Source organism: Suricata suricatta, chromosome 9, assembly GCF_006229205.1.
Source record: "Suricata suricatta isolate VVHF042 chromosome 9, meerkat_22Aug2017_6uvM2_HiC, whole genome shotgun sequence".
NCBI classification, from domain to species: Eukaryota; Metazoa; Chordata; class Mammalia; order Carnivora; family Herpestidae; genus Suricata; species Suricata suricatta.
The window spans coordinates 69,564,278-69,590,119 of NC_043708.1; the positions used below are offsets into that span (position 1 = coordinate 69,564,278).

The 25,842-nt window shown below is 40.9% G+C and overlaps 1 long non-coding RNA gene across 2 annotated transcripts in view; it reads left to right on the forward strand.

The window, feature by feature from the left end:
• LOC115300760 overlaps positions 1-25,842 on the forward strand; it is a 156,888-nt gene that overhangs the window by 75,399 nt on the left and 55,647 nt on the right. Inside the window, exon 4 of one of the 2 annotated variants that reach the window (XR_003912829.1) lies at positions 146-223. The exons of the other annotated variant lie outside the window; for it this stretch is intronic. This is a non-coding gene — a long non-coding RNA (uncharacterized LOC115300760). The remainder of the gene's footprint in view (positions 1-145; positions 224-25,842) is intronic. 2 annotated transcript variants of the gene reach the window in all.

The window sequence follows — 25,842 nt, forward strand, 5'->3', positions numbered from 1 at the left end:
CAAGGAAGCCAGAAGAGAATTGACTGTACAGAATGGAGTCAGGCAAAGAGGAGTAGGATCAGTATTGGTGCCTCGGATCAGAGGGAAAACTGGGTCTGGGAGAATAGCAGGTGACACTGAAGTCCTCATCTGATCACCTTTCCAGAATGCATGTGCTGCAGGAGAGAGAGGTTGTGGATGCTGAAACAGATGTGCTCAAATACCCAGTCGCAGCCTGAGTGTGGTGAGTGTTGCAGTGCAGCCCTTGGAGTTCCCAATTTCTCCAGCATTGTGTGTTGTGAATCCCCTATCAGCCAACTATATGTGTGGCAGGAGTGGGCAACGAGACCAGTTCTAACCCTGAAAAGCACAGATAGGTTCAATTATTGGACACTTGTAAGCATCCCATGAGAATTCCTGGAGATTCTTGGAGACAGTGTTAGTACCGGAGCCTAGAATTCCTATAAACATACAAATGGTAGATTTGAACACATGAAACTTGAGAACTAATAATAATGGGACTAAATCTATTCCCCTTGGATGCTGAAACCTGAGACACTTGAGACGCATCACTCTCTAATCCAGATTCTCTACTAAGCAATACTCCAGACCTGTCCACTTGGATGTTCCATGTGACCAAAAACTTAACAGGCCAGCAACTGAGCTCATTATCCCCCCCATACACTCCTCCACCTCACTTCCTCATCTTAGTAAAGCAGCACCACTTTCTCCCAGTTGCTCAAGTCAGACACTTGGGCATCAAACCCCATGTGTAATCCACAAGGTCTTAATCTAGTTTATAAGCTAAACAGCTCACGCCATTCTCCTCTCCCCACCCCCACATCCCATACTTAGCCACATATAAGCCACCATCATCTCCACCTAGCATATTGTCACAGCTTCTCAATTGGTTTTCCAATCCTCAAATCTACTTTCCTAGCCACCCTCTGATTGATTCCCCTCACCACAGCCAGCACAATTGGTTCTAAAATTCAAATTCGAACATGAACCTCCCTGAGCCCTTTAAAACACTATAATGGTACCCTGTTACTGTCACCATAAAGTTCAATGTCTTAACAAGGTGTGTATCACCAGTGCCTTGGACCGTGACTGGCACTTATCATACACCTAGCAAATATACGTGCATGGAAATTGCTATGAGTTTGCATGTCTTATCTCCTTTCAACTTGCTGTGAGCACTAATGAGAATGACTTTTCTATATAATAATAGTAATGTTAGTAGCTAACACTTACATGTGTGACAGGTTGATCATTTGTCTTTTATTTTGCCTGTCTATTTTCTAATAGGCAGGAGTTTTAAATTTTGTTATAATCACATCTATACATCTTTTTTTTTTTATTTGGGGGGTTGAATTTATACTTAGAAATTTCTTGCCCATTTGAAGATTATAAAAATACTTTCCTACATTTTGACCTAGCACATCTGTGATTTTTTTACATTTAAATATTTAATCTATTTGGAGTTACTTATACATATGATGTGAGGTAAGGAGCTAATTCTATTGATTTTCCATTCAGTGGTCAGTTTCCCCAAAGAACTCATTCCTGCCTCCCTGATTTAAAATGCTAGTTTCATCATTTATTAGATACCCATATCCATGTGATTCTGTTTCTTGACTGTTCTGATGGTTATACTTTTCTGTTTCTCTACCAATATCAGATTGTTTTATTATTTATGGGTTTTTGACATATAGAAGTTTTGAATATTTTAAAAGTTAAACTTTTACTGTGATTTCTTCCATTTCAAAGTTTAGCCCCTCAATCTTACTTATTGAAATTTATGTATGAAATAACATGATTTCACTTTTGCATTTCCTGTGCAATGAAAGATTAATTTAGGCAGCTGAATATGTTTATTCTGTAACATTCGCATATCTACCCAATACCACTCTTTCTTCAGCATCTCCTTTCAAGGATACTATTAGAAAAGTCATCTTTTTGTAAATGTAAATAGAGATAATTTTTGAATTTACTACAGGATAATATAATTTAATTACTGAAAGTAATTTTATTCTTGTTGATGAGGACAGTCAACAATATTTGTATTGTGTCAGCTTTTGTTTAAATGCCAGTAATTCTGAACCTGTACTTCCTTGAATTTATTTACTTAATTTTATTTATTAAAGACATTTTTTAATGTTTATTTATTTTTGAGAGGGAGAGAGACAGAGCACAAGCAGGGGAGGGTCAGAGATAGAATGGGAAGGAGACACAAAATCTGAAACAGGCTCCAGGCTCTGAGCTGTCAGCACAGAGCCCTATGGGGGCTTGAACTCACAAACTGCAAGATCATGACCTGAGCTGAAGTCAACACTTAACTAACTGAGCCACCAAGGCACCCCTGTTTACTTAATTAAAAAAGTTTTTTAAATGTTTTTTATTTATTTTTTTAAAAGACAGAGAGAGACAGCGTGAGCAGGCGAGGGTCAGAGAGAGAGGGAGACACAGATTCTGAGGCAGCTCCAGGCTCTGAGCTGTCAGCACAGAGCCCGACGTGGGGCTCAAATCCACAAACCGTGAGATCATGACCTGAGCTGAAGTTGGATGCTTAACCCACTGAGCCACCCAGGCGCCCCTATTTACTTAATTTTAAATCACCTGTGTAAGCTTTGGAAAATTGTAGAGAAAAATGTTTGAGACCTTCAGTCTGGAGGTATTATTAGAGTATATTGCAACTCCTCATTGGAGAATTATTTAATTAATGCATTTACAACTAAAGCTGTTACTTTTCTTTTTTACACTTAAAAACAAAATACAATAGGCTAAAAACTTAATACCAAATGACAGATCGTATCTCTGTCATTTTAATAATCTTATTTTTTTAATATTTCTTAAAGAAAAGTATAATAAAAATGTATGTTTTACATATTTCTAGCATTACTATTAGAAAGTTTGTATAATTCTTAATTAGTCAAAACCAGGGCACGAGGGTGAGTGGAAAAAAAAGCCCGCTTGTATTTATAGCAGCAAAGTTCTTATATAAACAAAGAATATTTCAAATGCAAAATCCTTAAAGAATTTAAAGCAAACATTACTCAGTTATTTTTAATCAAAATGTATATGGCTAACATGTCACTCATACTCTGTGTTCACAGAATGTTATTTATTTATTTTTAAATGTTTATTTCTGAAAGAGAGAGCAAGCACGAGCCAGGGAGAGGCAGAGAGAGAGGGAGACAGAATCTGAAGCAGGCTCCAGGCTCTGATGCAGAGCTTGAACTCACAAACTGTGAGATTATGACCTGAGCTGAAGTCAGATGCTTAATTGACTGAGCTACCCAGGGACCCATCTCAGAATTTATCCTATAGTAACGTGTGTGTGTGTGAAGTTATATATACAGGATATTCACTGGAGCTTTGTCACAATAGCAAAATATGGAAACAACCTCAACATGTAACAATGGATAAAAGTTTTAGTAACTTAAGGTATCCATATAACCAGATACTATATAATCAAGTTGCAAAGCAGTATGTTTGCTTTTATCCGTTTGTGGGAGGTGTTGGGGGTGGGGGGTGGGGGGGAGGCTGAAGAAACATACCAGAAAACATCCATTGTATATACAGAATGTAACAAGATGGAAGCCATTTTAGCCTTCTAAAGGGCAAGATCTCTTTTGTAGTAAAATATGGGTAGCTCAAGCTAGGTTGTGTCCCTGTGTGGGAGGGGTATCTACTGGCACTAAGAATACTTGAACTGTTGTACATGAGACCATAAGAGAAACTTGTAATTTAAAATAAATAACATGGGGATCCTGAATGGCTCTATCGGCTAAGTGTTAGACTTGGCTCAGGTCATGATCTCACGGTTTGTGGGTTTGAGTCCAGCATCCAGCTCTGTGCTGACAGCTCAGAGCCTGGAGCCTGATTTGGATTCTGTGTCTCCTTCTCTCTCTGCCCCTCCCCTGCTTGTTCTCTGTCTGTGTGTCTCTCTCTCTCAAAAACAAATACACATTTAAAAAATTTTAAAAATTAAAAGAAAGAACAGTTCTCCCAGAAACTGCACTTGGAATGCCATTCCAGCATTTGTGCCTGGCACTGTATTTGCCATTTCTTTCTAGATACTGGTGCTTATTCTGTTCTGCTGGTGAAATGATCTGCTTCTGAAAATTCTTCTTACAGTAATTTACCAATACGCATTTGCTGTCACATCTTACTTTCCACCAAAATCATCCATTGGTGCATCAGATTCCTTTTCTTCAAGTTTGGCTGCTTTGTCTACTGACATTATAGTAATAAAATTAAGTCCATGCATGTTGGCTGTTTAAAATTTCCAAATAATTTCTCCTTAACTTCTCTGTCCTTAACTTTTTAACAATTCCAAGAGATGATTTAATTTTCAGTAGTTCATCCATGATTCATGAAAAAGAGAGCCCACAATCTCGTCATTTCTCTGTGCTTCAAAATTGTGCAATTTTAAGAGTCTTCCTAGCTAGTCAGGATCCCCCCACCCCTTACCTGATGACTTGACTTCCCTTTGTGGAGGATGCACAGATTAATGGGTATTGGTGTAAAGATGCAAAAGATGGTGTGCATTGTTTTCTGACGGCTTGTCTACTTCCCTGTCTTCCGATTCTGGAAATGTGGGTGTTCTGTCCTGTACATGCAGGAAAATGTCATGGGCATTTTGTTGGGGGTGGTGGTCCATTCTGGCCAAAGCCAAATACTCTTTGAACTATTTCTGTACCAGAACCAAGATAACACTTACTGATAGGAGATGTCTGTCCCAACAACTTCCGAATGTTGGGCCTAATTTTAGACAGATTTGCTAAGACTGGAATTTAAGTTATTTGAGAGTACATTTTGAAGCTTGCTGCTGTCCAGGGTACACAAAGCGTCTGGGACAACCCGCTGACTACTATATTGTGTCATCGTTGCAAAGCAACCACACGGTCTGCCAGGATTTATTTAAAATGCCCTTTCATTTTCTTCACATTTATAGCCAGAAAAACCTTTTCAGCATTAGAGCTTACTCAGTTTATCAGAATCTAGCCTCCTTCCTTTTGTGAAGAAGATTCTTTGAATCTCTAGTGACAAGTGCCTTTTCGCTGGAGCTCTGGTTTGCTGTCTGGAATCTGCTGTCCAGAGAAGGGAATCATACTGGGTCCCCGAAGAACTGTTTCAGGTGAGAGGCACCCATTTCTCATAGTTTTAGAAGATTTATGCAGAAGCTCGTAGGAATTCCAATAAAGGAATAAGGCAATGGAAAACTCTTCTTCCTAAGGGCCTTTTTTCTTTTTTATGTCAAATACTGTCATTTCTTACTTCTTCATGGTTTTGTTTTCTTCTGCTTTAAAATTCTTACTGATAGGCTTATTTTTGCAGGTACTGGTGACTTTCAAATAGATTAACCAGAACCTCTCTCCTTTTTTATTTTTATTTTGAAAGTTTACTTATTTATTTTGAGAAAGAGATAGAGCATGAATAGGGGAGAGGTAGAGAGAGAGAGAGAGGAAGAGAGAGAATCCTAAGCAGGTCCTGCACTGTCAGTGCGGAGCCCAGTGCCGGGCTCCATCCCACAAACTCTGAGATCACGACCTGAGGTGAAATTAAGAGATGCTTAACTGACTGAGCCACCTAGGTGTTCCGCCTGTTTTAAATCCAAGTAGCTAATTTTCTACTGAAAAGTTAATTTCAAAATCAACCTGACTAAAACTGAACCTGATTTTTTTTTGTAAATTTACTTTTTCTTATCTCAATTAATGGCAACCACATCCATGCAATGCCCAAACTAGGGACCACAGCATCAATATAGAAAGCTCCACCTCCTTCACCCTCAAAATCAAAATAATTCCAAGAATAGTCAATGTTTCAGTCCTACTAATTATGGTGCCTAGTTCATGAGGTCAATGTGAGGATTTGATGAGTAATATATATAAGACCCCTGGCATACTTCCGGTCCGGGGTGGGTTTCTGTGACTATGTGCTCTTATTACTGTTACTAACGAGGACTTCAAGACAGCCAGGACTGGAACCAAGACTTGGCTTCCTAGTATATTCCTCCATCCTCTAACTTCCTTCCTAGGGAGAGGAGGAAAGGATTATTCTGGCATCAAGAACCTACAGTAAATTCACTAGTGGTCAATGACACCCAGGAGAGTTGAGAGTTGGACACCCTTGGAGCAAGAAATTATAAGAACCTTCTCTACTTTTTTTCCTTCTCTTTGCCTTCTGGAGTGATAAAGTATGGGGATAGGGGACAGTTTAGGGATACATAGATCTATAGAACTCTGGAATGTACCAGGGGAACCCACCAACTGGGTTGATTATAATTGTCCTAGAATCTAGGGTTTTAGACAGAAGGAAGAAGTAGACTTTGAGGCTTCTTTCTGCATTACCTTACTTAGGTCAAGAGGGTAGGGAAATAAACAGGGATTATAAGCAAACAGTTCTGCTCCTAAAAAGAGTGCAGAAACTTATAAGGGTTAGCTTAGCAAGGGACAGGAAGAGAAGCCATTGATTTAGATGTTAAAAGGGCAATAGATGTACATGGAAAAAATAAACCATAACAAACTGTACACTGTGAAAAACACATCACCTTTTCACTCCTCCCTATTATCCCCTTTCAGTGACAAGCTCTGTTGCCAAATTATTTATCTTTACAATGATTTTCTGTATATTTACCAACATACACAGGTGGTTGCACAAATGCTTGCCTATTATCCCTTGCTTTTTTAAAAATTATTTTTAATGTTTATTTATCATTGACAGACAGAGACAGACAGAGCATGATCATGGGAGGGGCAGAGAGAGGGGGAGACACAGAATCTGAAGCAGGCTCCAGGCTCTAGGCTCTGAGCTGTCAGCACAGAGCCCAATGTGGGGCTCAAACTCACAAACCCTGAGATTATGACCTGAGCCGAAGTCAGACACTTAACTGAGTGAGCCACCCAGGGGCCCTTCTCCTCAGCCTTTCTATTCAAGAACTTGGCCTCCACAATAACAGGCTGTCTGGGGAGCTTTCCCTTCCCCAAACTTTGCAGTAGCCTGATATCACCACATCAGTGATAGGAGCAGTATTTGCCCCATGTCTGCTCACTAACCAGGGTCCACAGTTTTGATTGTCAAGGTTGACAGATGAGCAGAAGCTCTGGTTCCTGTTTGAGTGATGATACTTTATAACAACTTTTCCAAAGTAACCTGGGTGATCTCTGGTGATGCATGCCACCAGCGTTACTGTGGCCTCCTGGGTGCCTCTGGTGCTTGCTGATGTGGCCCTGGCTCAGATGGCCCTGAAGTTTCTGGGTCTTCCTCAGTGTGGATGGCATGTGGCAGCCCAGACAAAAGCTAAGGCCGCCTCTTTCTTTTTAATGTGTGCATAGTATTCTATTGAATATAATACCTTCTCTATCAATAGGCATTCACATTGTTTCCAAACGCTTGATTTTATAAATAGAGCTACAGTAAACATACTTTTTTTTTTTTTTTAGTAATCTCTATGCCCAACATGGGGATTGAATTCACAATGCTGAGATCAAGAGTCACATGTTTTACCAACTAATCCAGCCAGTGTCTCTACAATGAATATCTTTGTACAAATGTCTTTCTATACCTATACATATGTATCTATAAGATAAATGCATAGTAGAATTCTTATGCTCAAGGAAATGTGCATCTTACCTTTTTTTTATTTATTATTCTTTTAGTTTAGAGAGAGAGAGAGGGCATGAGTGGAGAAAGAGGGGTGGGGAGGGGGGTGTCAATCCCATGACCCTGGGATCATGACCTGAGCCCAAATCAACAGTTGATGCTCATCACTCAACTGACTGAGCCACCCAGGTGCCCTGGAAATGTGCATTTAAAATTTTCATAGTGTAATAGGATATTAGATGTGATTTTTCTTGTTGTTTTAGATTTTCAGCAAAGGTCTCAAAGACCAGACTAACAGACCATCTATTTCTGTCATTTAGTGAAAACAGGTACTAATGTAGATCTCTCATAGAAATGAGGTGCTGTAATGTGAACTTTCAAAAAGCAGGGAGTACCTGTACCAGTTCTCTCTCCACCCTTAGCCTCCTTTGCCTCCAGCTTGTCTAAGACAAGGCTAGGAATTCATGGAGGGTGGAAGCTTAGGAGGAGAGAGTGAGAGACTGGTGATCTGTCAGGATTGTGTTCTTTCTCCTTTCCAGAGCCTGTTGCCCCCATAGTTTAAACTCAAGGAGGGGGTTCATAAGAGCCACTCAGAGATCTTGTTGTATTTCCCATGGAATCTGGGGAAGGGAGGGACTAGTGCCTGAGTCACTGCGGTAGGAACACCCTATGGCCATGATCTGTGGTAAAGCAGCCCCTCTGTGGGTGGTATGGGAACAGCTGTATCTCCAACCATGGGACCAAGGTGTGTGTTTCCTGTGACCTGATGTGGGTGCTATGAAAGGGAGCTGGAATCGCCAAAGATTCCACCAGGAACAGACTGGGGAAGGGGGGCATTCGTGTGGGGAGCGAAGCAGAGTGCCAAGGTTTGAGTGTGAGAGTCATAAACAGTCAACAGGCTGGTGTGTTGGAGGGGTCAGGAACATTCAGGTGGATGTTCATCTCCAACAAACCATAAAATCATCCCATAAAAAGATGAGCATTTGGATGCTGGCCACATCCAAAGGGCACCAGAGCCACACTACACCTATCCTGGTCACTGAAGACCTTTCCCGCCCTTTGCTTGTCCTGCTCCCTGGGCACTAGCCCTCAGGGGGCCAGAGGTCACAGAGTAAGTAAGGAAGAAATAGAGGAAAATGACAAGAAAGAAGGAGTGAAAAGCAGACCAAGACCCCCTTTCTTGGTTTCAGGTTTCTGAGCCTGAGTCAGAGCTTGAGGAGAAGGTTTAAACTGGATGAGATTAAAGCTTTGATACGAAACTGGACCAAACCTGTTAATACATGGAAAATGAGACTCTTCAAGTAATAACTGGAAGTGATTGGAAAAGCAATCGGATCTACCCAAGATTTCATTAGAGTGGAGAGTAGACAGAATGGAGATTCAATGTAGCATGGAAGAAAGTTAGTGTTGTGAAAAAATATTATGTTTTTTCCCCTGCAGCTTGCATCCCACTAAGACCAGCATATTCAACAAACCAGTTAGAATAAATATTGCCAAACAACTCCTCATAAACGCTCTACCAGCTTCCCTCTAGCACAGGGGTGTGCACCACCTGTTTTCAGGAAGAGAAGCTCTTGGTGCTAGGTACCAGGAGCCTTATCTCTTCTTTGAAACTCTGATGAAGCAAAAGACAAAATTTGCTCCCAAATATCTCTAATCAATCACTACAACCTTCCTGATATCATGTATCATTTTAAATACTTGTGTGTTCTCCCAAAGCCCAGCCTCCACACATCAAAAATCCCAAGTTACACAGACTGTTTTAATTTTAGTCAGGAATATAATTAGAAGGATGTGGGGGCAGATCTACTCTCCGGTACTAAGGTAGGGTGACAAAGAAGGTCCTTTTTACATTTATTTATTTTTGAGAGACAGAACGAGACACAGCACGAGCAGGGGAGGGGCAGAGAGAGAAGGAGACACAGAATCCAAATCAGGCTCTGGGCTCTGAGCTGTCAGCACAGAGCCCAACTAGAGGCTCAAACCCACAAACTGTGAGATCATGACCTGAGCTGAAGTAGGATGCTTAACTGACTAACAGCCATCCAGGTGCCCCATGAAGGTCCATTATAAAAATAAGTATCTGTTTTTAACCCAAAGGCATTTTGAAATCTTTTTAAATCTGGTGATTGATGCTACTGTGTAAAGAATTAAAGAGCACAGGTATATTAAAATGATGTTGTCCAAAGATTATTAGTTAATACAAATTTATGTTGGCTTAAGGACTGAAAATTAACTCAGGATCTACAATTTTAGTTGACATGTTAAGTCATTTGTAGAATCATAAAAATGAATCTCTTTTTAGAGAGACATTACATATTATGAAGTAATTTAGTTGAACACATAATTTTGCAATTTTATAAATGTAATGTTAGTTTATTTGACCAGCAAAACTAATAAAGGACATTTAGGAAACTCAAATTACTAAAGCTTTTCATGAGAAAATAAACCCAAGGCTTTCGTAAAGTAGAATGTTGTGTTAACATTTTACATGGTGTAAGTCAGGGAGGAAATGTAGAATGGCTTTTAAATCAAAATTATTAAATCAGTTTAATTTGCCCAAAGAGATTTCTCTATTAAGAATATTGCATGATTTTTGTGTGCAGTTACATAGCACATATTAAAGCTTTAAAGTTATTTATATTTACTTCTTTTAGTAACCGAGACTTTTAATTAAACTCACAGTTAAAATCTCTTTTTTATTACAGCTTTATGGAGATAAATTTCCTTAAAGAGCTACATATTTAGGGGCGCCTGGGTGGCTCATTTGGTTGATCATCCAACTTCAGCTCAGGTCATGATCTCACGGTTTGAGAGGTCAAGCCCCGTGTTGGGCTCTGTGATGACAGCTCAGAGCCTGGAAGATGCTTTGGATTCCGTCTCCCTCTCTCTCTGCCCCTCCCCCACTCGCACACTGTCTCGCTCTCTCAAAAATAAATAAACATTTTTTTAAATTTTAGAAAAAGAACTACATATTTAAAGTATAAGAAATAGAAAAGTATTTTTAGAAATCTTTGAATTTTTTGTTCTTCTTATGTATAGGTGCTTAGTATATTGATGCTGTTTTAAAAAGCCAATTAGAAGAGTTTATGCCTTGGATTTCTAACTTTTTCTTTTGAAATTATTTTTTATTTATTTTTTAATGTTTTATTTATTTTTGATACAGAGAGAGACAGAGCATGAGAGGGGGAGGGGCGGAGAGAGAGGGAGACACAGAATTTGAAGCAGGCTCCAGGCTCTGAGCTAGCTGTCAGCACAGAGCCTGACGCGGGGCTTGAACCCACGAACGTGAGATCTGACCTGAGCCGAAGTTGGAGCCTTAACCGACTGAGCCACCCAGGCACCCCTATTTTGAAATTATTTCAAATTTTCGGAAGAATTGCAAAACTATTAGAGAATTCATATATGCCCATACCTACCTTTTCCTGATATTAGCATCTTACAGAATCATAGTACAATAATCAATACCAAGAAATGTCACTGATGTAATACTATTCACTAAACAGCATAGCTTATTCAAAATTTACCAGATTTTTGTGGCCCAAAATCCTACCTAGGATCCCATACTGCATCCAGTTGATCTATTAGTGCCCGACACTCTGTAACAATTCCTCAGTCTTTCTTGGCCTTTCACAACCTTAATACTTTTGAAGACTGCTGTTCAGTGGTTTTGTAGAATGCCTATCAGTCTGATGCTTTCTTGTGATTAGGCTGAAGTTATGCTCTTTAGGAAAAATACCATGGACGTGATGTTGTGGGCTTTCCAGTGCCTACCAGGGGGTGTGTGATGTCAGTGTGTCTTGTTACTGGTGATGTTAACCTTGATCACTTGGTTAAGACGGTGTCTGCCAGATTTCTCCACAGTTCCAGAGAATATTTTTCCCTTTGTAATTCACAATTATCTTGTGCAGAGATACTTTGAGACTACGCAAATATCCAGTGTTTCTTGAAACTCTTGCTCACTAATTTTAGAATCGGGAAATGGATCATGCCTGCAACAATTATACTGTTCTGTTTGCGTGGTAATAATTTTCTATTTCCATCACTCCTCCTACATTTAATAATTGCACTTGTTTCTCCTTCCCCCTTATTTATTTACTCAGTTATTTATATCAATATAGACTCATGGACATTTATTTTATACTATGGGTTCTAATCCAATACTATCAACATTGATATATTTGTTCAAATTCATCCAGCTTTGGCCCTTGGAGCCCCTTCAGGTGGGCTTCTGTGTCCTTTCAACATATATCCAACTTTAAAAAATATATATATGTATATAACTTACTGTCCCAGCAATATATTCCAAGATCATTGTGGATTTTCCCTATCTCAGTCCTGGAATCAACCATTTCTCCTGGGAGCCCTGGTATGCTTGTTTGTTTTGTTTTGTTTGGGTATCTTTTACTACCTCTGGATTTTTAATCTTTGTTAGAAAGCCGGATCTAGTGGTCTAACTCCCTCTTCCCATATCAGTAAGACATAGTAATAACCACACAGCCCACTTTCCAAAGGCTGGTTGTGCCATGTCAATAATCACAAGCACTCCTAGAAGCAGGAAGTCTAGTAGAAATGTCTGGGTCAGAGTCACCTCCAAACCCTGTCCTCCTGGAGGCTCCTGCATTGTGAAGCCTGTATATCTTCTCATTAATGCTAACCATGCCATGGGTAACCGCTGACCACACACACGCATGTGCACTCGCACGCGCGCGCACACACACACACACACACACACACACACACACACCCCTCCCAAGGGCAGACATTAATTCTAAGACTTTACAGCCCAAATGAAGATTCATAAGCAGAACATCAGCAATTTCCCTGATTGTAGCATCAGCTCCTTAGCCCCAACTCAAGCCAGACCTGGCTCTTTGTTACAGAGCCCTGGATGGTCCTCTTTGTTCACACTCCTTCTTTCAGAACATGCCTCAGGGCTTGATAAATGATGGGTTTCTGGACCATTTACCCTTTCAAATTATAATTTTTCTTATTTGAGAAGCAGGGTAATCTCTGGTCTCTGGTAATCTCTGTAAATAGAATGGGGTTGTTCCTGTGAGGATATATTATTCTCCTTTCCAACCCCCCCCAAAAAATACAAAAAAGCTATGAATGAGTGATACAGTTTTTCCAGTTACCTTAATATTAACCCAAATGAGAAAATTAGTACCTATACAGTGATGCGCAAGAAAGATCTATTACTAACCTCAATATTCACTTTGGCCATTACACTAAACTAAACCAGAGTTCATGGAAATACTTCGCAAGTTTACCAAAAGCCTGGTGAACATCACCCAATGATGTTTTTAATAGTTTATACCAAAATTAACCATTTTGGTCATGTGACTCAATTGTAGTTTCTGTGTGTGATCACCTCCTGACCCTCACAACTGTATTGAGCTTAGCAGACAAGTTTGCAGAAATATTAACAGCCAAGAATAACATCTTGTTCATATAATTAGTTTCTGCCCATAGAATCAAAAGAGGTGTATGACAGACCAATGAAAGTGAAAAACAGTTTTTGCTGTGCTTGGTTCAGGTTGGATAGAATATAACAATGGGAAATTTCTTGCTTTCCTAATGTCTGTTGTCTTACAGTTCCATTTAATTGGATATTTGTAGCTTTCATTATTGAAACTTCCCATCGTGCTTAATCAGTTTTATTCTCAACTCTATTATCTGATATTATTTTTTATCAACTTTAATTTCTGTTTTTCTCTGTTGTTATTTTCTTTACTGTTTTGAAATTACCTATCTTGGATCAACCTTTCTAGTTATCACCTTTTGGGATATTAATTTTGATTTAGGCAGAAGCAGCCTGTTAATGGTGGGTTTCAATTATTTATAGTAAATCTAGTATTTGGTATACTTGACCTTGATCCTTTTAAAGCATAATAGGTATCTTTATTGTCTCTTAAGTTTTATGGACTCTATTTTCCCCTTTATCTTTTAATATGTTTTGGAAGACAAAAAGCCCCTATTTAAAAAAAATTTTTTAATGTTTATTTGTTTTGAGAGAGATAGACAGACAGAGCATGTGTGGGGGAGGGACAGAGAATGAAGGAAACAGAATCTGAAGCAGGCTCTAGGCTCTAAGCTGTGAGCACAGAGCCACTTTGGGGCTCCAAACCACCTACTGTGAGATCACTACCCGAGCCAAAGTTGGACACTTAATCCATTGAACCAACCAGGTGCCCCCCCAAAAGCCCCTATTTTAAAGCCATATGTGTTCAATATCTTAAAACATTCTGTAAGTATTCTAGGTCCCTTTTCCTAATCAAAAGCCTTCTCTGCTCTCCTGTACGGAAGACAAAGGACACTGCTCTTTGTCAGCTCTTCTTACTACCTACTCTAATTTCACATTCATAATTAAATGTGATAGTTCTCACTCTTTTCTCTTTCATGTTTCTTTTATGCTTTCTGTGTCTTACTTTTCTTCAAATGATTGCCCTGGTATCAGAAATAACCCTTCCACTGTTATCCTTACTTCTTTAACAATAGTTGGTATCAATAAGTATCCTGGGTTCATTTTTCTAGCCATTATCCATTCAAATTTCTTTCTCTAATTTTAGCCTTGCATACTATATGCATTGGAGCTTTGTGTAATCTTTTCAAAAAAGGGCCCCGACTGCCACAGTTTTTGAGAGTGGGCGTGTCCGAGAATGTCCCTCTGTTGTCTCCCTGTACAAGGGGTTTGATGTCACCCATTATTCTTGAACTGCAGCTTACCCCTCCCATGAAAGATGTCATCACTTTGTCATCTGGCATTGCTCAGTGCAGTAGAAAAAGCCAAAGCTAGTCTCATTTTTTCCTCTTTGAAAATGACCTACTTTTTCTGCTTGGAAACTTGCAGAATTCTTTTTTTCCTCTCTTATAGTTTAAAATTTTTATGAAACTATGTCATGGTGTTGCTTTTGTTATTGATTTTGCCTGGGACTTTGGACATACCCTCTGTATTTTTTTTTAAACATAATATGTTCTCTCTTGTTTTCTTTGAGTATTGATGTTGATCCTTCCCTCCCCCTCATTGGAAACTCCTTATATTTGAGAATTCAGTCTCTAATTTTAACAGCTTTTCTTAAATTATTTTCTTCCTTTTTCCATTCCTTTTCAATTTGAATATTGGAATTATGGATAAGAGGAGAGGGGGCAAATGGATTTTTTTTAATAGAAAGCAATGACCATTCTTTTAATGATTACCAGCTGACACCTGTTTGGCTCAATCTGGAATGATGCTGGCAAGTGGGCCGTTTATTCATTTCTCAAACAGGGCAGAGGATGTACGAGTTCCTCCTTTGCTAAAGAGGGTGAACAATGGTAGCTAAACACGGAGCAGGTGGAATCTGTTGCAGATCTCACTTCTCCATAGTCTTTAAGAAATTCTTCATATAACCTGCAAAATATATCAGATGTAATTAGAAGACAATGGTGGGTAACCACCCAAAGAAGACTCTGGAAGTTCAGCTCAGTGGGTAAAGTAAAGTGTGTGAAGAACACAGCAAATGAAGATGTGAGTTGGGTCAGGGCTTGTGATGGCATTTCTGGGGAGAGGGAGAGGTTCATCAGTGGGGATTATCGTGAGTGTTTTCATTGCTTCATGGGTCACATGATTGTGATCTAGTCTATCTATCCATGGGCAGCAGGATCTTATCTACCTACGTGGCGTGGCATTCAGAGCAAATCCTAGATCTCGATCCTGGACCACTGATCTGTTCAGAGCCTAGAGGCCCTGGCTGGTGGCTGAGCCAACTTGGAGGGATAAAGGATGGTGGGAGAGCTGGCCACATCCATCCATGGACCAGCAGGGGGAGATGTGGGAGGGAAGACGGGCAGGGTTGAGATTGGGCAGGGACTGACAGAAGCACTGCCCGGGCTGGCCAGAAGGAGCTGAGTAACAGAAGTCACTGGGAGCACAATGGCCAGTTTTATGAGTGTGGAAGGACTTATCTCATCTTTCCTTCTATATTATCTCCCTATCAGAGTTGTTTGCCAAATACCTTCAATAAGGATATGTCTTTTCTGTGTTTATACTTCAGATCTGGTCTTTCTTCAGTGATTAACCAGCAGACTGGGGGTTATGAGACCAGATGCTGTATTCCTTGTAGGAATCTTCTTGAGGACATTGTCAATGACATGTCTCTTGCCATTGGTTCAAGTCATATGATAAATTCTTTCAAAGACAAATATGAATTCAGAGGAAGCACCAACCCTTTGGATTTACCAATGCTGCCGGCATATAAATTTGTCCATTCTTTGCAAACCCCAAATTCATTAAGCTCCTCTTTCTTATCTAAGAGCCTTTCATTGGGAGTACAGAAAATGTGGAAATAATTTGAGCCCAATTAACTATGAAGCCTTGGATTTCTAGTTCCCACGACTTTCCTATGGACATGATATCTTAGACGGTATTGCTGCATTTCTACTCATTCAAAATGCATTGAACATAAATTACTACACCTACTTTCATCAAGGAAAGTGGTTTGCTAAATTCATCTCTGTGTACTTATAATTCTGAGGTCCCAACTTGCCACTAAGTTATTCAAATACACTCTTTTTTATTTTTATTTATTTATTTTAAATTTTTGAGAGAGAGAACATGAGCAGGGGAGAGGCAGAGAAAACGGGGGACTGAGGATCACTGTCCTGACAGCAGTGAGCCTGATGTGGGCATTGAACTCACCAGCCATGAGATCATGATGTGAGCTGAAGTCAGATGCTCAACAGAGTGAGCCACCCAGGCACCTGTAATTAACTCTTTTTTAAAATGGACTTCCACCTTCCTAAGAGGCTTTTACATATTCCAACATTACTTCTCTGCTGCTTCCCACATTGTTGTGCAAATGATTTCATGTTAAAAATTAGTTTGACATCTCATCCTTACTCAGAATATTAAATGTCCTTCTAACCATAAAAAGTGGGTCTTGGTCACTTGTGCTTTCCCTTGCACACTCAATGCACTTGCTCCTCTAGACCCATAGTTCGAGTGTGAAATTGAAGGTAATGAGGGAGGATGGGGACTGCACATTAGAAACTCATTTACCACATCAGTACCCTCCTGTCCAAAGACTCAGAGACCAATGGGCATCACCAGTGTTGACTTAAGGGAACTGTTCTAGAACTAGGAAGATCCAGCATGATTTTATTTTAAAAACAAAAGCAAATGTCAGCCTCTCTAGGATATCACTGGCATTTATGGGAGCACTTACCCCTATTCCTAAGGAATTCTGCTATATTGCTTTACGATAATCTTTGAAGGTGACATGTCCTATAATTCTGAGTTTCTGGCAATCAACAGCTAAAATTACCTAAGGAAACAGAGTTCTCCTGGAGAGTGGGAGAGGGTGAGGAAATCTGGGAAGTCGAATGGGGAATAAAAGAGGGGAAACAAACAAGCTCAACAAGGTTCAGTCTGATTCTGTTTTCAGTGGGTTAGCCATTACCATCTTCACCAGCGGTGAATGGAAGAGACAGCGCAGGGGCTTCTGGGTGGCTCAGTTGGTTAAGCGTCTGGCTTCAGCTCAGGTCATGATCTCGCAGTTCATGGGTTCAGGCCCCACGTCAAACTCTGTGCTGACTGCTTAGAGCCTGGAGCCTGCTTCAGATTCTGTGTCTCCCTCTCTCTCTGCCCCTCCATCCCCCCTCAAAAATAAAAAAAAGAGAGAGAGAGAGAAAGAGAGAGAGCGTGCAGCAAAGATATGTCCAAATGCACTTGATCTTAGCCAAAAGGCCGAGAAGCGATGAGATATGTCCAAATGCAAATCAAGTGACATCTCAAAGTGCAAATCAGAATTTGGTGAGTCTTTGTAATTTAGTGTCGTATGGTATTCTCTGAAATTAGACTAATCTTTGATGAAGTTGTCTCCATTTCTGCATTAGGCCCCAAGTCCTCTTTCCAAACTTGTGGGAAGGCACAAGCCTGTCCTCAGGTTCTGACTGGCTTAAAAGTGTTTGACAAATGCACATACAGCTGTTTCTTTCTGAAGATAGGACGGAATTACTTAGCGCAGATTCTCCTTTAATAGATTAAAAGAATAAGGCTTAAAGAGGTTCAATAACTTGCCCAAGTGCAGAACCGCTGACCTTTGTACTATACCACCTGTCTCCAGCATTTCCAACTTATTTTTTAAACTCATGTTAAAACTTAGAGCACTGAAGGCTTTCTGGATGCCAGGCACCTTTTGAAGACTCTTCTAATGTTTGGAGAATTTCTGACCAGTGAATCTCCACCCCTCTGCCCCAGTCTCTCTAGCCAGAAAACAACGTCCCTGCTTCTTTGCAGTAGGACACAGCTCTGCCAATCAGAGGACCCCATGCAAGATATCCTTCCAGACATGAATGAAATAGCACCACCCAAGCTCCTCATTTTGCCACCACCATGGCTGCAGAGACAGCTGGCTTTTGGAGGCTGTGCTGGTCTCAGTGTTGGGTTCCTGGCAGACACACAGCACTGCTGCTGGATGGAGCGCCTCTTAGTAAAGCCCTCTGGTCCCCGTCAGCCACAGCGTAGTCTCACTTTAGTAATTGATTGGTTCCGTCCAATATAATAAAACTTCTGGAATCTATTCCAAGGGAAAGCTTCTTTCCTTTTCAGCTTCAATCAGCTTCACCCCAGAAGTACCTGGAGGGCCTATAAAACCCTCACATGTCATCCTTTAGGCCCCTTCTCGCTTCTTGGCTTCCCAGACATTGGTGTCAGCGTTAGCTTGGAAGTCATGTGTTGACGATGGCTCCCATCAGCCCAATTGATCTCTGAGTGATTCTGTGGAGCAGAACTACTCTCTCACTCCACTTGGACTTTCCATGAAACAAAAATAAACTTCTACCTTATTAAAATCATATGAAAGCGAGGGTCAACAACCTTTTTCTATAAAGGGCCAGATAGTAAATATTTGGGTTTTGCGGGCTATGTGGTCTCTGTTGCAACTACTCAACTCTTTCATTGTCCTGTGAAAACAACCATAGACATTATACAAACACATGAACATGGATGGCCATGTTCCATAAATCTTTAGCTATAGAAACAGGCAGAGAATTGGATTTGACCTGTGGGTGGTAGTATGCTGACCCTGGTATTAAGATACTGTGGTTTTTGAGGTGCCTGGTGGCTCAGTTGGTTAAGTGTCCAACTTCAGCTCAGGTCATGATCTTGCTTGATCATTGGTTTGAGCCCTGCATTGGGCTCTGTGCTGACAGTTCAGAGCCTGGAGCCTGCGTCGGATTCTGTGTCTGCCTCTCTCTCTGCTCCTGCCCTGCTCATGCTCTCTCTGTCTCTCAAAAATAAATAAACATTTTAAAAAATTACTACAGTTTTGGAGTTTATATGCTTTAGCAGAATACTATGTTAGTCAATTCATTTTCTTGTTCAATCTTGTATCAACAGTAGCCAGTGTGATACCAAGCACAGAGTAGATACGCAACGATGAATGAATGGAGAGCCTTGAAACATAGAGGCTAGTGTTTTAACAACCCTAGGGACAAAAGATTATGTTTCAAGCCTGAGCATGGCCAAGAATTCAATCTGAGCTCCTTGCATAAAAGGTTGTCTCATTCATAAAACAAGGATAAGAGAAACCCTCCATTAGTTCTTCATTGTCCTCAAGACTGGGTCCAACATCCCTGGCTTAACATTAAGGCCCAGGTATACCAAAGCAAGTTCCATAAATGCCTTGTGATTTCACAGATGATGTTTCTTCTGTCAGGAATGCCATTCTCTGCCTTGTTTCCCTGGCTGAATGCCTGTGCCTTTTAACTTCCAACTCTTCTTGTCCCATCTAGAGTAGGAGGTGGTACCCCTCCTGTGTGCTTGTCCTCCAAACCCAGCTCACTCCTCAGTTACAGCACTAGCTCTGATGTGCCAAGATATCTGTTTACCTACTACATTGGGTGCACCTCGAGGTCAGGGACCAGACTCTCTTACATATCCCCAAACCTCATGGCAGTGCTTGGCACTTAATTCGGTTCTCCCATCCAAGTACTAACCAGGCCTGACCCTGCTTAGCATCCGAGATCAGATGGGATCGGGTGCGTTCAGGGTGGTGCGGCCATAGACTTAATTGGGTTCTCAGTAGAAACTGGTAAATGGCTCAGTGAATTAAGAAGAATCCAAGCCCTAGTGAATACAACAGCTACATGTGTTGAAGAGTTGTTTTACTCGTATTTACGGATGTTTTTGACTTAAAAGCACTACATATAGGGGCGCCTGGGTGGCTAATTTGGTTGGGCAGCTGACCCTGGGCGGGGTCATGATCTCACAGTTCAAGGGTTCAAGCCTCACATCTGGCTCTTTGCTGACAGCTCAGAGCCTGGAGCCTGCTTCAGATTCTGTGTCTCCCTCACCCTCTGCCTCTCCCCCACTCAGGCTCACTCCCTGTCTCAAAAGTAAATAAACATTAAAAACAAAATAAAATAAAAGCACTACATATAACTTATATTGGATCTGAGGTTTTAGTAGCGGGTAGAGAATGTTAATTTCTTTTGCCTCTGAAGCCAAACCGTCATCAGCTGCACCTTAGCACAGAGCAGCAGGCGCACTTGGCCTTGCCCAGCACAAAGCCAAGTGGGAAGGCTCCATTCTTAGGCAATTGGGTTCTGCTGATGGCACCTGGATCCTCTAAAAAATGCACAACTATGTGACCCAGATTTCCCAGAAAATTCCACTTTCCAGTGTTTGTTCTATTTCCCCCACAAATAAGCATACAGTTTTTGAACCATATGTCTCTATTTTGTTTCAGAAAATGTGTGTTGTTAAATATCCAATTTCAGCCCTGAATGCTATGTTAGTTCATGATAAGCAGCCTTATATTTAACCAAGCATCTAACCTAAAAACATTTTAAAATGTATCACTATTGAGAACATTTAGAAACTTAACAGCACCTACAATTTTTACAAGTTTGAATCACCATTTGATTACATGTAAGGTTTAGCTGCAATTGTTGAAGTTGTATTGGTAAAGATGAGTAAAATGCCTTCCTTAAGTTTGGGGTTTGTCTTGGGGTTCCTGGGTGGCTCAGTCTGTTGAGCAGCCAACTTTGGCTAGGGTCATGATCTCATGACTCAGCTCGTGAGTTCAAGCCACGCATTGGGCTCTGTGCTGACAGCTCGGAGCCTGGAGCCTGCTGCTTCAGATTCTGTTTCTTCCCCTCTCTGCCCCTCCCCTGTTCGTGCTTTGTTTCTCTCTCTCTCTCTCTCTCTCTCTCTCTCTCTCTCTCTCTCTCTCAAAAATAAATAAACCTAAAAAAAAAAACTGGGGCATCTGGGTGGCTCAGTTGATTAAGAATTCAACTTTGGCTCAGGTCATGACCTTACAGTACATGAGTTCAAGCCCTACGTTGGGCTCTGTGCTGACAGCTTGGAGCCTGGAGCCTGCTTTGGTTCTGTGTCTCCCTCTCTCTTTGCCCCTCCCCTGCTCTTACACATGCTCTCGCTCTCGCTCTCACTCTCACTCTTGCTCTCATTCTTTCTTTGTCTCAGAAATAAACATTAACGAAAAACAACCTGGGGCTTGTCAATCAGCTACTCATTTTGACCAATTTGGCACAAATAGGGCTCATCTTACCCAAAATCATAATGGAATATTTGACCTCACTTCTAGCAAGAAGGATAGGAGGACTTTTAAGACTAAGGTATCCTTAGGGGCATCTGGATGGCTCAGTTGGTTGAGTGTTGGACTTCAGCTCAGGTCATGATCTCGCTGTTTGTGAGTTTGAGCCCCATATTAGGCTCTGTGCTGACAGCTCAGAGCCTGGAGCCTGCTTCAGATTCTGTGTCTCCCTTTCTCTATCTCTCTCTTTCTCTCTCAAATATAAATAAAACATTACAAAAATTATTTAAATAAAAGACTGAGGCATCCTTACCCCCAAACCCCCAAATACAACCACAACATTCCCAGTGCTCATATGGTGAGAGCCCCACCAGGTCAGGTTAGGAAGACAGGGGATACTTGGGGGGTGGGGTAGTGGCTCCTGTAAGTTCAGCTGGCTGTTATTGGGGCTCTGCCTGCTTGCCCCCAGAAACAGCCAGCAGCAGAAGAGAAAGAAGCAAAGAGAGCCTCTGATTAGGACCTGGACCCCACAGAGCAAGGCATTCAGGAATAGAATTGAAGTTTGGAGCCATTCCCACCCACCCCTCTTCCTTTCACACATACCCTCACTTCTTCTAGGAGCCATCCAGCCTGTGAATCCCTCCCTGCTTGTTCTGGGCACTTCTGATGGATTACTTGTCACCTTCAGTGCCAAACACATGCTTGGCAGGGTGAGGTGTAAGACGGACAGGTGGAGCAGCCCTGGAGCTCAGACTCAGACGGGCTCCACAACCCTTTTTAGGAGAGGATGAGATGGCTGTTTGGAGCAGGTGGGTCCTAAAGGGAACATGTCCTTATCTGAACAAATAGCAGGATAAAAGAAGGATAGACATTTAGCTGAATCATAGGAAGATGCCAGTTATCTAGACAGATAAATAGATAAAAACATAGATATGATTGGTGGGTAGCAACCCTGGGTGGCTCAGTCAGTTAAGCGTCCAACTCTTGATCTCAGCTCACTTCCTTTTTTTTTTTTTTGGCTCAATTCTTGATCTCAGAGGCCCATGTTGGGCTCGCACTGGGCATGAAGCCTAATTTTAAAAAATTTTTAATAAAAAAAATAAAGAAAATAAAGAAATATGCATAGGTAGGTAGATATAAAAACAATGATAGAGGTGGTGAATTAGGCATGTACAGACCAATTATATTTATTTTAACAATACATCAGTTATTTGAGGCACATGTTTCTCTTTCTAGTAGCAAAGGATGTCTGAGGGAGATCCAGGACAAAAAATGAGATGGGCAAAAGTCTATGGGAATGACATCAACACTCATGACAGCCAATCCATGCCACCAACCCTATTCCTAACCTACTCTCACTTCAACATTTCTAGCAAAATCTCTAACAGAAGTGAACTGTTAGTAATTGGACTGTACAAAATTATATATAACACTTAAGTACAAATAGGTTATTTTATTTTAAAATAATCCATAAGTACATGTTAAGCTTTTGTAAAATAGCTCATAAATGTGATGGCTTATAAACTTGCCTGAGCTAATCTGCCCCCATGGAGTCACAGTTATTTATCACTTTCTCCCAAAGTGAAATATAAGAAGTATTCCGGGCCATTAGTTAAAATGTATAAACAATTGATAATAGTCCTCTCTTATGGAGTTTCCCCTAAACAGTGTGGAAACATAATATGACCGGAATAAAGACACAGAGGAATTTCATTTTGGTCAGTGGTTCCTAATGATGTATGGTAAGTATTAAACCCAATCAATTCACTGTCTTTCCATACCCACTTTCTACAATTTATCATTCAGGACAAACATGAAAGCTAGCCCGTACTTCCAAGAATCCTAAACCATGCAACCTTTAAGAATGATTTATCATCTTCTTCTTTTGCAGTTTTGATTTCAAAGTCAAGTGTCTCAGAGCACTGGACCTGAGACCCAGTGAAAACCAACAGAATCAACATTTTCAGCCATGCTACATGGCAACAAACTTCCGTCTCCATACACTATTCTTGGTTTCTTTGCAAACACTTTAGAGCAGCAGTTATGGATTATAATGCCACTTCTAGAGAACTTGAATCCTTGATGTATATGCTGAACATGGTCAAGATGGGTCATTTTCTTGAGATTAGTTATCAGGTCTTTTGTGCTTACTCAGAGCCGGATTTCCAGGCTGCAGATGGGCACTACAAAGCCCCAACAGAAAGATGGCAGAGAAAAGTGACTCCAACTGCAATACCAAGGAATAAAGTGCCACCACTTTCTCCTGCCAATCCACAAGAAAAACAAAAAAAACTACAACTACCAGAGTTTTGTAAGCAGGTCCACTACAAGCATCCGTATTTCCTTTGTTATTAAGGCAATTTTTTTAACTTTTAAATTGTAAAGTAGAGCACACCTACGAAGGAGAGCCCAACACAAAAATACACAGCAAGCACAAGGAACAATCAAGTTCAATACTCATACAACTACCACCCAGGCCAATAAAGAGAAATTGCCAGCACCCAAAAAGCCTTTGAATCTTCCCTCCTAAGCACTATGCACCCCTTCTTTCCACAACCGGCCTATCAGTCTTCTGAGGGCTATGGCAGTCATTGCCTTGCTTCTCTCTCTTTTTTTAAGTTTATTTATTTTATTCTGAGAGACAGAGTACTAGCAGGGAGGGACAGAGAGGGGGTGGACAGAGGATGCGAAGCAGGCTCTGTGCTGACTATAGAGAGCCCAGCATGGGCTCAGACTCAGACTGTGAAATCACGACCTGAGCCAAAGTCAGACGCTTAACCTACTGAGCCACCCAGGTGGCGTACCTTGCTTTTCTTTATATTTCCACCATCTCGGCACTCAGTGCATCTTTAAATACTATGGTTTAGTTTTGCATTTTTTCTTTTAACTTCACATAAATGGAATCATACAATATGTACCCTTTTGTGACTTGCTAATTTGACTCAGTGTAACATTTGAGAAAATACAGAGTCCATGTTGCTATATGTTCTTTCCTTGTTCCTAAACAGTCCATGTTCATTTCATTTCTTTTCATGACTGTGGAGTATGCCATTATATGGCTAGACCACAATTGGTTTATACATTCCACTGTTGATGGGCATGGGTTGTTTCAGATGAAGCTACACAGGTGCCCTCCTTCCTCTGGTTTATGTACCTAGAAGTGGAATCACCGTTCCATAAGGAATGTTCAACTTTGGTGAACAATGCCATACTGTTTTCTGTGATGGCATCAATTTAAATTGGCCCAGAAGTGTATTTGCATTATGGTTGCTCTATTAACACTTGAAATTGTCAGGTTTTTCCTAACTCTTATCTCATTGTGTGTGTGTGTGTGTGTGTGTGTGTGTGTGTGTGTGTGTGTAAGTCTATTTATTTATTTATTTATTTATTTATTTATTTATTTATTTATTTTGAGCAGGGGGTGGGGAGTGAGGGAGGGAGGGTCAGAGAGAGGAGGAAAGAAAGAATACCAAGCATGGAGCGTGACAGTGGGCTCCATCTCACAACCATGAGATCATGACCTGAGCTGACATCAAGAGTTGGACCCTCAACCAATAGAGCCTCCCAGATCCCCCTCATTGTGTTTTTTATTTGAATTTCCCTGATGACCAATGTGGCTGAGCACTTTTCTATATGTTTGTGGGTCATTTGGAAATCCCAGTTTGTAAAGTGTTTGAATCTTTTGCCCATTTTCTTTTCAGTTGTTTCTTAATGTTTATTTTTGAGAGAGACAGAGTCAGCGTGAGCAACAAGAAAGAGAAGGAGACACAGAATCCAAAGCAGGCTCCAGGTTCTGAGCCGTCAGCACAGAGCCTGACTCAGGCTCGAACCCACAGACTAGACCACAAGATCATGACTTGAGTTGAAGTCAGACACTTAAGACTGAGCCACCCAGGTGTGCCTTAAATTGCTTCTTGGTTGTGTTTTCTCCCACATAGGGGCCTATTTTGTACAGTCTTAATACTGTCTTTTGATAAAAAAAAAAAGTTCTTACTTTTAATGTAGTCAACTGTATTGGTCTTTTCTGTATGGATGGTACTCTTCTATCCCATTAAAGAAATCGTTTCCTATCAGGAGATCATGAACATATTCTCCTATATTATGTGCTAGAAGCTTTATTGGGCTTTGGTCAAGTTGTCTTGGGTAACCTGATTTTAAATCTGTCAAGACGCAATGTAGGTCTTACTGCTCTCCTCCCAGAATGCTCCTGGAGTCCTTGCTCTCTGGGCCCCAGCAACCTTCAAGCTCATATACATACAACTGATGGCTCCTTTCTCTCTCTCTCTCTCTCTCTCTCTCTCTCTCTCTCTCCTCTTCCCACTCCCCATGAACTTTCCCAACTCCTGGCTGTCTGCATTTATTTCTCTCTCTGCCTTCCACTTATGGAGTGGTCTGTCTCCTCTTGCTTCACAGTTCTGCATCTTCACCCTCTACCCTCACAGTACAGTGGTGGCCCCACAACCGAGCAACAAGATCCTTCTTTCCTGAGAGACTGAGGGGAGGAGTTGTAAGTTCTGTGGTTCCACTGTTTGGGGACCTCACTTGACCGTAAGGTCCAATCTCAGGACCCAGGGCTTATTGTCTTTCTAACTTTTTTAAATTGTGGGAAGAGAGGGTTATCGTTCATTTTCCTGACTTTGGCGTGCATTGTCACCACTGGTCTGTCCAGGCTCCACTGTTCTTTTACTTATTTACTTCTTTTTTTATCCCCAAC